Source organism: Gymnoscopelus braueri, assembly GCF_963280865.1.
Source record: "Gymnoscopelus braueri genome assembly, chromosome: 21".
In the NCBI taxonomy this organism is placed as follows: domain Eukaryota; kingdom Metazoa; phylum Chordata; class Actinopteri; order Myctophiformes; family Myctophidae; genus Gymnoscopelus; species Gymnoscopelus braueri.
In genome coordinates, this window is record NC_137623.1 from 46,886,089 (window position 1) to 46,898,795 (window position 12,707).

General features: G+C 43.6%; 1 protein-coding gene across 1 annotated transcript in view; it reads left to right on the forward strand.

Annotated features, from left to right (window-relative positions):
• adarb2 (adenosine deaminase RNA specific B2 (inactive)) overlaps window positions 1–12,707 on the forward strand; it is a gene marked incomplete at both ends in the record, with an annotated part of 246,278 nt that overhangs the window by 37,954 nt on the left and 195,617 nt on the right. The gene's annotated exons all lie outside the window — the stretch shown is intronic.

Sequence of the window (12,707 nt, forward strand, 5' to 3'; positions counted from 1 at the left end):
TTTATATTTTTTTCAGTAGAGACAGACAGGAAACAGGGAGCGAGAGATGGGGAGAGACATGCAGCAAAGATGGTCGGGAACGGGGCTCGAACTCGCGATGCGCTCTCAGGCTACATTGGAGCCTATAGGTGCCCGGACCACTACGCCGGCTATCCCTCGCCTAGGAAGCCAAATTAAAAACGTCGTGAGCAGCGGCGGCTGAGCTGGTAAAAATAAATACAAATCTTTGTTTAGAAATTGTAGTTTAACACAGCAACAACAACAAATACGGGATTCACAGAGTTTGGAGCATTTAGGGCAGCTGGGTAATTATTTTGTCATGAAAAACGTTTACAGAAGAGTGAGAAGAAAAAAGAAATGGCTTGAAGTTATATAGCGCCTTTCATAAACCCAAGGACGCTTTACATCAAAAACAATGAACAAACAAACCAACAAACAAACAAACAAACAACCAAACAAAACAACAACCAACTATATTTGCCATAAGCCTGAGAGAATAGGTGTCTTTTCAGCCTTAAAGGGATTGTTCACCCAAAACATTGTCGCATACCTAATCCAATAAGTTGATGACCAGTGGACCGGTAGGCGGCGGTTCCGGTAGGAGACACAAAGGAGACTCTTTGTGTCTCCTACCGGAACCGTTGCCGGTCATCAAATTATTGGCTTAGGAATGCGACAAAAACAAAAAAGATTCCATGAATTCAAGTCTCCATGGGGTGACTAATCATTAGGAAAAAAAGTCATTTTGTGGGTGAACTATCCCTTTAAAAGAGTCCAGTGTTGGAGCATGGCGAATCCCTATTGGGAGAGAGTTCCACAGGGTGGAAAAGAAGGCCCTGGTTTTGAACAAAGGGACAGGAAAACTGCACCCTTTTTCCTTACTGAGGTGTCCACCACGCAGGGCCACGGCATCTCTGTCAATCAAGGTGGGGAATAAACTATATTCCCCCAACGATTCGGCTGTTACAGTTATAAAGCGTGCCAGCCCCAACATCTGTCTGATAAGCTTGGCTTGTGTTGCCTTCCAGCCAGCAAAGGAATAACTGTGACCGCTGTGATGTCCTGACGAATTTATGAGTGGCCATTATTTCATCCTTATGCGGTGATAAACTCTGGTGTCAAAGTTGTCAAGTGGCTGAGGTTTGTTTGATGTCGACTATGTCATGATTATTTTATACAGATGGGGGCATGGACGGTGGGTGAAGGGTAATATCGCCGAAGTGAACATGGCAGCCGGCCGAGGTTAAAGTGCACGGACACCGAAGAGCACAGGTCACCTCTTCTGGAGATAGCTAAGGCTCACGGCCATTACAGGGAAATCCTCCCTCTTACCTTTCCCTGTCAAATCACTCTTTTGGTCAGAAAGTATAAAACATGTGAACGCTAGAGGTCGGCATCTTAGTGCTCTGCCCGGGCGCCATAACCCATTAAAACCCGGGAAGAGAACGCATATGTGTGTCATTTTACAGATTCCTTTGGCTATTCAAAAATAGCAGATCTACAAGCTCGTAGCGCGGCACCGAGTGCCGCGCTATGAGCTTGTAGATCTGCTATTCTTGAAAAATCGTGAAAATGTGTGCGAATCTTTGAATATATATATATATTTTTAAAGCGAACATTTTTAACTAAAATCTTTTATTCTGGGGGGTCCCTGGAACAACATATTTTGAGATGGGGGTCCGCGACGATTTTGGGGGTCCTTTACATCGAAAAGTCCGAGAACCACTGATATAGCAACATAAGTTTTTTCAAAAAACAGTTAGGATTTAGAAGACATTTGTAGAATATGTATTCATAGATTTGCACGAATTTTCAAGATTAAAAAAAATAATAGCAGATCCGTGCTACAAGCTTGTAGATCTGCTATTTTTTTAATAGCCAAAGAAATCTAAAAATGACACATAATGCGTTCCCAGTCTTAATGGGATAAGGAGGCAGATAGTGTCACATAAATGCAGTTCCATTGTGGCTGTGGGATTGCTATAGCCGCACTCCTTTTGCCGGCCGAGAGTCGTGGCGGGCTCTCTGAGAAACCGGGCAGCTGGAGAATGAATGATGGCAGGACTGATTCACCGCGGCTATGTGCTCGGATATATGGGACAGCTGAGGTGATGACAGATAAACTAGGCCTGTGAGAACGAGAGAGAGGGAGAGGGAGAGGGAGAGGGAGAGGGAGAGAGAGAGCGATGATATGACTGCTCTCCAAAACTCATCCCTTGGTGTTTGATTCTAAATCATCAACCTCATTTGACACTTATATGGCCGAGGCTAGAAGTGCCGCACAAGTACCTCCGAGATAAAAAGTCCTTCTGTCATCAAATACAAAAATATAAACAACAGTAGACACAAATGACACAGATTTAAATACAAAACCAGCCTCAACTGCTTCTCCTTTCGGCTTTTTATTTTTTTCCTAACGCAGCGCTGGTAAACAGCGCGTGAACAAACGGGCTGTAATTTCTGAACGCAGCTTTATTTTTCGCCGTTTATTTAAGCCCAAAATGGGTCCTGATGGAGTCATCATCCCCCACTCGCTGGCTAATGGTTTAATTAGGTCCATCTGGAGGAGGCTGGGAAGGGGAACTTGTCTTACTCTCTCGTCTCTCCTTTGGTAATTTGTCTTCCCCCGTGCCCACTGACTGCCTGCTGATGGTGGGGAAAAAACGCAGCAGAGGATGCTTGGCGGCCGACCAAGATCCCACCTCCGATACCCCTGCTCTCCTCCTCCGGGCGTTCTTCGACCACCTCCTATTCCTCTCATAATATAGGAGGCCTGACCTCACAGGCCCATACAAGACTAATGTGAAAGCACACATTAAAACAGTGTTTGTGCTCGATGTGTTCGAGCACAAAACAGTGTTTGTGCTCGATTGTTTACTTGACTTGTTTTTTTGTTACATCATTATCTCAGCCAGACTGAATAGAAGGCAGGGAACGGAGATGATGTTTTCGCCCCGCCTGTGTGTCTGTCTGTCTGTGTCTTTGGAACCGCTGGACCGATAAGTGCCAGATTACTCGTAGGCCAAGTAAGGAAGCACCCCATTTTTTTTTCTCAAATGGGCCTTGCTATCAGTGGTGTAAAGTAACTAAGTACATTTACTCAAGTAGCGGGGCACGGTGGCGCAGTCGCCTCACAGCTAGAAGGTCCTGGGTTCGATTCCCGCTGGGGGCGTGTTCCCTCCTCCGCGTCATCAGTGCCCATACCCTAGGTAGGGTTGGCGAAAGGGCCTTTCTGTGTGGAGTTTGCATGTTCTCCCCGTGTCTCCTAGGGTAGGTACCCTCACAAAAACATGCAGTAATCCTGGTCACTATACTGCCTCCCCCTGGCCAGCCTGGGCGCCTGATGGAGGGGAAAGGTACTGGTTGGAATAACGTGTTCCTTCCACGCGCTACGTCCAATCAGGGAAACTCCCCCCTGTCAGGTGATAAGAAGGCTAGTTGGCTCTCATGCATTGAAGGAGGCATGAGCTCGGCCCTGGCCTCCCTAGGTTGGTAGAGGGAAGGTAGTGCCCAGGATTACATAGACAATTGGCACTGGGTGTAAAAAAATGGGGTTACAAAATCGTGGGATAAAAATGTAAGAAAAACAAAAAAAAGTTGCCTACTGTACTTAGTGCAATTTTGAGGTGTTTTTACTTTACTGGAGTACTTCCAATTTTCAGTAATTTTACTTCTACTCCACTACATCTCAGAGTCAAATATTGTAATTTTACTCCACAACCAATTATTTGAAAACCTAAGTTACTAGTTACTTTGTAGATTTTTCAGCCCTGTAAACGTTTCGGCCATTTGAAAATAGCCGATCTACAAGCTCACAATGCGTCACAATGTGACACATTGTGAGCTTGTAGATCTACTATTTTCAAAAGAATCTTATTCATTTTATACATGAGAACTGCATAATGAGTATACTGTTGGTACTTTTGGTCCTTTAAGTACATTTTGATACCAATACTTTTGTACTTTTACTCAATTAAATTTTGATTACCGGACTTTTACTTGTAACAGAGTATTTCTACATAGCAGTATTGATACTTTTACTTAAGTTTTTCCACCACTGCTTGCTATAGCAGCTCACATCATGTTTTGTCCTACAACTCTTGCACTGTAGGACATCTTCTTCTTCTTCACTGTTTGCCTGTAATTGTAGCTGTAAACATTTTTAACTATTACAACTTCTGGGGGGTCTCGGGAACAAAATATTTTGAGATGGGGGTCCGCGGCCAAAATTCATATAATTTTGGGGGTCCTTGACATGAAAAAGTTAGAGAACCACTGATTATAGCAACATCATAATTTTTTTCAAAAAACTGTTAGGATTTAGAAGACATTTGTAGAATCCCCCAGAAACAAAGATTTGAGTTACAAATGTTTGCTTTGAAAAATGTATATATATATTCCCGGTCTGAAAGGGTTAAAGGAAAACTTGACCCCCAAACACAGATTAAAATCATCAACACTCACCTCGTTCAAGTCATGGATAATTTGTTTGTCACATTCCTTCACGGAATGCAAAAAACAAAGAGAATACTTGGTCGAAATGAAGAAAAAACAAAGGGCCATGGAATCATGATTGACAACAGCAAAACTATCTTAGAAAACTGTTAAATATAAACTCCAACACAACAAATAACCTCCAACACAACAATCACAGTATAATCCAAGTGGCATGTGTCAAGTCCGTGTCCTCATTACTTCCAAAACACCACGTTTTCACTGAAACGTTATATATATATATTGAAAACACTTCTTGGATAAACAGCCTCACGCATGAACGACTCCGAGGAGCGAACCTGGGGGCGTGGGCGCGTGGTGTGTGTGCGCACGTGTGCGTGTGTGCGTGTGTGTGTGTGTGTGTGTGAACTCAGCTTGTGTTGAATGCCTGCAGCACAGCACTATATACGGTGCTGCTGTTCTTAATCCATTAAGACCGGAAAAGCATCTGTGTCATCTGTTTTTTTGGGGGGTGGGGGGATCGTGAAAATGTGTGCACATCTTTGAAAATATATTTACATTTTTAACTCAAATCTTTGCTTCTGCGTGGGGGTCCCTAGAACAAAATATAATTTTGGGAGGTCCTTGACATGAAAAAAGTTTGAGAACGACTGATATCATAGTAACATCATTTTTTTTTAAATCTTTTTAACTGTTAGGATCTAGAAGACATTTGTAGAATCCACAGAAGCAAAGATTTGAGTTAAAAATGTTTGCTTTAAAAAAACATATATATTCAAAGATTTGCACACATTTTCACGAAAAAAAAGATGAGCTTGTATATCTGCTATTTTTGAACAGCCAAATAAATATAAAAAAACGACACAGATGCGTTCCCGGATGGAATGGGTTAAAACACAGCGGTTGGATTCTAAGGAGTCCCACTTGCATCATCCCGCTCTACTTCTGTTCCTGTGAAGGGGCCGCCATGGATTAGTCTAACTTAACCTTTGAACTTCCAGCCTATTTCTGTCCCACTTTCTAGCCAGGTGACTTATTATGTTGATACATTTCATGGCTCAACGTATAATGTGAGCTGTATCGATGCTGTATCATCCCAAGAAGTTTTTGCTGAGCTGAAATGCCTTTTGTTAGTTTGCCGGGGTGAACATCGTTATTACTTAGTCGGGGCATTGTTACGCGGAGGCTAAGCTCTATTCCCCTGCCTGGGAAGATGACATTGAATTACTTGTTTAGGAATTAGGTCAGCATTGAGTGTCAGCAGCAATTGTGTGTGTGTGTGTGTGTGTGTGTGTGTGTGTGTGTGTGTGTGTGTGTGTGTGTGTGTGTGTGTGTGTGTGTGTGTGTGTGTGTGTGTGTGTGTGTGTGTGTGTGTGTGAAAATAGCCGATCTACGAGCTCATGTCGTGAGCTTGTAGATCTGCTATTTTCAAACATTTAGTACTTTTATTTTTGGTACTTTAAGTCCATTTTGATACCAATACTTTTGTACTTTTACTCAAGTACATTTTGAATTCCAGACTTTAACTTGTAACAGAGTACTTCTACAGTATTAATACTTTTACTTAATTAGAACATTTGAATACTTTTCCCACCACTGTGTGTGTGTGTGTGTGTGTGTGTGTGTGTGTGTGTGTGTGTGTGTGTGTGTGTGTGTGTGTGTGTGTGTGTGTGTGTGTGTGTGTGTGTGTGCGTGCGCGTCTGGGAGGCTGACTGTGTATGCTTGCAATTTCTCCATGTTTCTCTGACAGTGCATTAGTCTTTATATGCAAATATATCTGACTGAATACATATACATACCGCCACAGTTGCATTCATTGGATGTGGGGGTTTCGTTTGCACATTGGCCAACTTCAGGCACAGGCACCGCACGTAAATCACATAGGCCTATACCGTATAGAAGTCGATTAGTCACGAGCGAGACATTATTACCTTGACCCATTTTCCCCGTATAAAATGCACTCATTATGTATCCTCTATTCATCTGTGCCGTTAACTTTAGCAGCAAAAATTTACATAAACATACGAGTGCCAATTGCACTGTTCTGTGATGATGGTGATGGTTATGGTCTTGTCCCCAGAGAGAACTCACACTTCATAGACCCTGATTACAGACATAGACAAGTCACAGGGCCTCTTTCAGACGCTTCATTTTAACCGGCGGCTATTATTGTCCGCCGGTTGCTCTCGGCAATGCAATGATGCAGAAATGGCTGTATCACCTTCGCCCGTGCGAATGCAGGGTGATTTACCATTTCAATAGGAGAGGTCTGTTAGGCACAGATGAGTCGCTTACCCTTTTTCCTCCCTTAAAAAAAAGCACACTTCTCTAATATGAAGGTCGCCCCTGACGCGTGGACATAATGTGCCGTTGGGCCCCGCAAGTGTAAAATGGCTACGGTTGCGAAAGCATGTATTTTATCGCTCCTCTAAGAATGAAAGGAAAGTGTCTGCTTTTTACTTTCATGGCTCTTATCTGTTATTCTCAGTATAAAGAGCCATTTCACCTCAGACCCCCCGATGGTGGTGTGCTGACTGGGCAGAGGTAAACCGGGGCAAAAATAGCGCGGCCCCCTTCTATTCTTGTCTGTGCGCATAAATGCCCGGGATCTACCTTGAGAGGATAGGCTTCTCTTAACCCATTCAATCCGGCAACGCATCTGTGTCATTTTAAGATTTCTTTGGCTATTTAAAAATAGAAGATATACAAGCTCATAGCGTGGCACCAAGTGCCGCGCTATGAGGTTGTAGATCTGCTATTTTTGAAATTTGATGGTCCCTGGAACTAATTATTTTGAGATGGGGCGGTCCGCGGATCATTTTGGGGGTCCTTGACATGAAAAAAGTTTGAGAATCATTGATATAGCAACAGAAGTAAAAAAAATAAAATAAAAAAAATGTTAGAATTTAGAAGACATTTGTAGAATCCCCAGAAGCAAAGTTTTTAGTTAAAAATGTTTGCTTTAAAAAATATACATATTCAATGATTTGCACAAATGCTAAAATGACACAGTATATGCGTGTCCCGTATTGAATGGGTTAACAGACGAGAACAACTACTCTGTTATGGATCGTCAGCTCCTCTTCACGTTTTGCCACGGATCTCAGAGGAGAAAGTGTGCTCTTCTCTGTCTCTATAACAGCGATCAAAGAAGAGAAAGACACCGTCGACTTGCAGTAGAAAACCCTCTGAAAGTCTCCCCACGTCCATCTCTGATGAAGATGGTTGACCTTGATTCCTGTTTAACGGGGGGATTTTTTTTCCTACTCCTTAGCAACTACACATCTAACCAGCAATTACCAAGCTGTGGGCCACTGGTGACCCATTGAAACGAGCCCCCAAATAAATGGCAAAACACGACAAACACAAGATTTTATTAACAGTAATACTACTTATTAACAGAAATCCAAGACTGATCATTTGAATAAACATGCTCTGAAATTGCAACCGGCCCACCCATCTAACCACTTAACAAGTAGACAGGTGGGTGGGCCTTAAATAATTTCCCTGCCTTGATCCAGTAAAGGTTATGAACCCCTGATCTTTAAACAAACCTTGTCAAGTACGAGGGATTATAGGCCTGTTTCATTTACTGTGTAGATCAGTAACAAGTATGGCAACGATAGTGCTTTGCTCTATGTTAAACCAACAGGGTTTCTGACTGAAGAAGGACAAATTGTACACCAAGCAGCAGCAGCCTGGTGGCTTCTCTGGCCCAGGGAATGGTTTTGGTGGAGTGATAAGAGACACACGCGCACACACACACACACACACACACACACACACACACACACACACACACACACACACACACACACACACACACACACACACACACACACACACACACACACACACACACACACACACACACACACACACACACAGACAGAGGATGAATTAGGGAGGGAAGGAGAAGAGACACTGTAACATGGCAGCCATGGGGGAACGGTATCGTGCTCAATTATAACAAGCAGCGGAGCGCTGCTCGGGAGCAGATGAGCTGAGCTCAGGCCCCCTGTGGAGAAGTCAACGGCTGATAGCTGGTAATCCCTGTGACGTGGCAGCCGCAGATGGCACCTCATCCCTGGGCAGAGGTACGGGCCCGGTACAGCCACTGATACCGCTTACCTACCTATACCCCCAGGCTCCATGAGCGGAGGTTGGAGATGCTGGAGTTGGCAGTGTGGGTATGGTGGGGGTGCAGGCTGCCTTATGACCCACATCAGTGGTTCCCAACACTTTTTCCTTGGAGCCCCCCCCCCCCCTCTTACTACATCTGACAAAGCTGAGACCCCACACATGTTCCCGCACGCTTGTATGCATACACTTGTTTCTCAGGCATTTTAACCACCTATTACTTATATGACAAATTGAAAACAAGATATGACACAGTCATACTATACCAGGTTGCGGCATGGCTATTTTCAAATAGCCGACGGTTGAACGTGCTTATGTGGCCTATAGTTGCTTCTTTTGGCCTAGTTTTCCTAGACCTGGTTGCTTATTTCTCTCACTAAACATGTTGAAAGGCCAAATGAGGAACAGCGCCACAGTTCATAGAGATACATACAGTGGCCGAACACAGTATTGCGGGTCGTCTTTAGATCCCATATTCTGAGAGGACATTGATCCCTCATTGGCTAAATGACCAGCCAATGAGGAAAAAGTCACACAAAAGGACCAGCCAATGAGGAAAAAGTCACTACTAGCTGGAGTGTACTGTAGATAGAGACCAGGTTTTGCAACCTGGCAAAAATAGCCCGATCTACAAGCTCACAACGTGTCACATCGCAACGCGTTGTAGTCGTTCGGATCAGCGGTTGTCTGCCGATCCGACCAATATGTCCATATATAGGCATACGTATATGGATATCCATTTGTCCAGAACCGCCGATCCAACCAATATGACCATATATGGTCATGCCAATATATGGGCATATACTGATGACATTAGGAATCTCCATATATGGGCATAATAGGGACATGGACTGAAAGATACAGATATCTCCATATAGATGGGTTTCCTGTTTGTAAACATGAGAGGATGATGCGCGCGCAGTGGAGGGTTGAGCAGTAGAGGGCGCTATTACCCGCAGCAGCTCTAGTCAAATGTACATTCATAAAAGAAATGGTCTTCACCGGGTTTAATGAAAGTAGATTAAATGATGCAGTTTGTAATATCTTCTTTACTCAATAAAAATGATTTGTCGGAAGTTGGATCTGTTTGTAATAGCAGCATTATGCCTATTATGCCTATAATAGCAGCATTATGCCTATCTAAATCCCGAAAATAACAACAGAGTGAAGGGCGCTTCCGGTTCGTTCTACCCCACGCATGCGCAGATTGCGCACTTTGCTCTGTGATGACGTCGCGCGGAAACCCATCTATATGGACATAAAAGGAACACTATGACCGTGTAGAGGCCAGAACTCTATATGTGAGGGCCGCATAGCGGCGCGAACCTCTGGTTGTTTTATAATGCCAGAGCAACTTTGCCGAGGTTGGTAGTTCTGCTGTGCAGTACAGATAAAATGGAAGTAATACTGTATTTGAACCTAAGAATAGTATTCTAAGTGTGCGTGCGTGTGCGTGCGTGTGCGTGCGTGTGCGTGTGCGTGCTTATTTACAGCTGATAAAGTGAGACCCTAACCCTTTCAAGTAGGTTGCTGTGGTGTAAGGGGAGCGGAGAGTGTGTTTACTAAATGAACTTCAAAGTTGAGTCAGAAGAAAATTAAAGCCTTTTTCTCCCATTCTTCTACCTATGGGAACATCTTGTTATGTTTGACAGTTGAGTGTTGCTAGACTTCAATCGCGTGCCAAACATCAATGGTCGGGAACTGGCTTCTGGGGCAATAAGTTGTAGGAAAATACATTTTTGTAAAACCTCATAAAGTTAAGACTTTCTCTGAGTATTTAAAGGTACTGGAGCTAAATAATAAACTAATGGGAGGGAGTGATTAGAGTGAAGACTTTACGTGAGAGCGTCGTCACGGGTTTGACCCCGGAGAAACCATATACGGTATTATATCCTACTCTGAGCCTATTTTTAAATGTACTTTTCTAAAATAATAACACTGGCCAAAAAGTCACAAAACAAGCTGCTAGAAATTAGTGTTCCAAACACATCCTATATATGTAGGCGTAGTTTTTCCTTGACAAGAAAACGGTGCCGCTTTGGGGCTTGTTTACAAGCTAACTTAATGTATTTCTCTTCAATCTTCAATACAGATTTAATGTACTGTAAAAAAAAAAGTGAGTAAAAAAATAAATCATAAAAAGAGACTGACAGTGATGATATTCAATACGTTTTCCGGTGTTATTTTTTATTATGCATGTATAGCTCAATATAGTTCATAGCTTGTTGACCTAAATCTGAAATCCCACTCAGCTCATTCTAACAACCGTCTGTGCCGAAACGGATGATTGACGGGGAGGTTCACCTGAACTCTCTGGTAAAAGCTACAGTAAACACACTCGCGCACCCCGCCCACCATCCTCCATTAGGGGGGTACATGTGACATCAAAAGCCTGTGTGACAGCAGACTGCAATCTGCCGCAGCAACGCGCTACCTGGGAGGCTCGAAAATAGGCCGACGGCACGCGGTCCAACGCAAACATTATGTTCCCGGGGACTTCCTCTGTCTGTGCTGTGTGTGTTTGTGTGTTTGTGTGTGTGTTTGTGTGTGCATTATCATCATAGAGAGCCGAGCCGCCTCATCAGAACACAGATGCGCCCCTGATTAGGGCCGAGCACGGCAATGACAGAACTGCATTAGTGTGATGTATGTGTTGTTAGTCAGCAAGCAGCTAATTCCAAATTTAACACCTGATTCGCGCAACGCAGTCACACCTGAGTGCAAGCCAAGATTTACTACCCTTGTCAGACCACTGATGACTTTTATAAGTAATTTTTTCGCAGTACCGGGCTTCATTCTTTTTGGCGTCGCTGATAATGAATTATGATTCTGGGTCAGGATTCGGCTTAAAAGCGAAAATTACAGCCATTTTCGAGACAGGCTGGCGTCGGAGGCAGTCACCTCCGCTGTGAGCATTTTGTTGGGAATGCATGCAAGCGCTGTTTTAAGGGGCAAAATTCAAAGACAAGCACAGAAAATAAGCTGGCCCAATTTTGCATGCCGTTTTTTTTACATGAATGACCAAATGCCTAACATTGTTTTGACAGTGAGTTTCTTTCAAATTATTGCAGTTCTTGAATTCCTAGTGTGTAGGTAATGGCTTACATGTGCTAGCTTTAAAGTCTAACAGGCATTAGAAGGATTCCCTATGGTTATTGTGAGCTGGTGCCAGCAGGCTTTTTAACAGCCACCTCTGGTTATTGTCAGCTTCATTGTGCTAACAGTCATCAACAAGGCTACCTATGGTTATTGTTAAGGGGGTGTGTGTGGGTGTGTGTGTGTGTGTGTGTGTGTGTGTGTGTGTGTGTGTGTGTGTGTGTGTGTGTGTGTGTGTGTGTGTGTGTGTGTGTGTGTGTGTGTGTGTGTGTGTGTGTGTGTGTGTGTGTGTGTGTGCGTGCGTGCGCGCAGGTTGAAAGCGAGGGTGTGATGCCCGTCAAACGCCACAGTACTTTTCCTAACAACAGGTTGTGTGGTTTTGAACAGGTGTGTGTGCTGGCATGGTCCATCTGGTTATTTGTCCTATTTTACACCTCTTACAGTGAAACAGGTGTGTGCATGTGTTTGTGTGTGTGTGTGTGTGTGCGCCTACCCCCAATGCATGTATGCATACACACACACACACGGCGTGTACTCCTGTGTGTACCTGAGTGTAGTTTTTGTTGTTGCAGAGGTTGGCATTAAACTGTTTCCCTTATTGCCACAAAATTTTGCACATCTGTATACGTATTGGTGATGCCCATATTGTACGTATAGCTATCGATTGGCCTGTATCGCAATATTTCATTTGATTGTTTTGTGTTTGTTTTTTAATAAAAAGGGTCTTTGTATTGAGCTGAGCTGAGCCTACCTTACATACCGGTAAATCTCTCTGCAATGTTAGAGGTAGAAAGAAGTGAAAGGAGAGTGGTAAAATGACAGTGAAACTAAAGCTAGCCCCTACTACTCCCAAATGCCAAGTTTGTAAGATGTTGTTTACGCTTGATCTTGTGGCATTGTGGTGTGTGTCATATTGACAAACGTATTGTATCTGGATACATATCACTATCTAGCTTTACTTGGCAATTCCTAGCCTTAACCTGACTGCATGCAAGCAGGCACGGATGGGAGTGGGT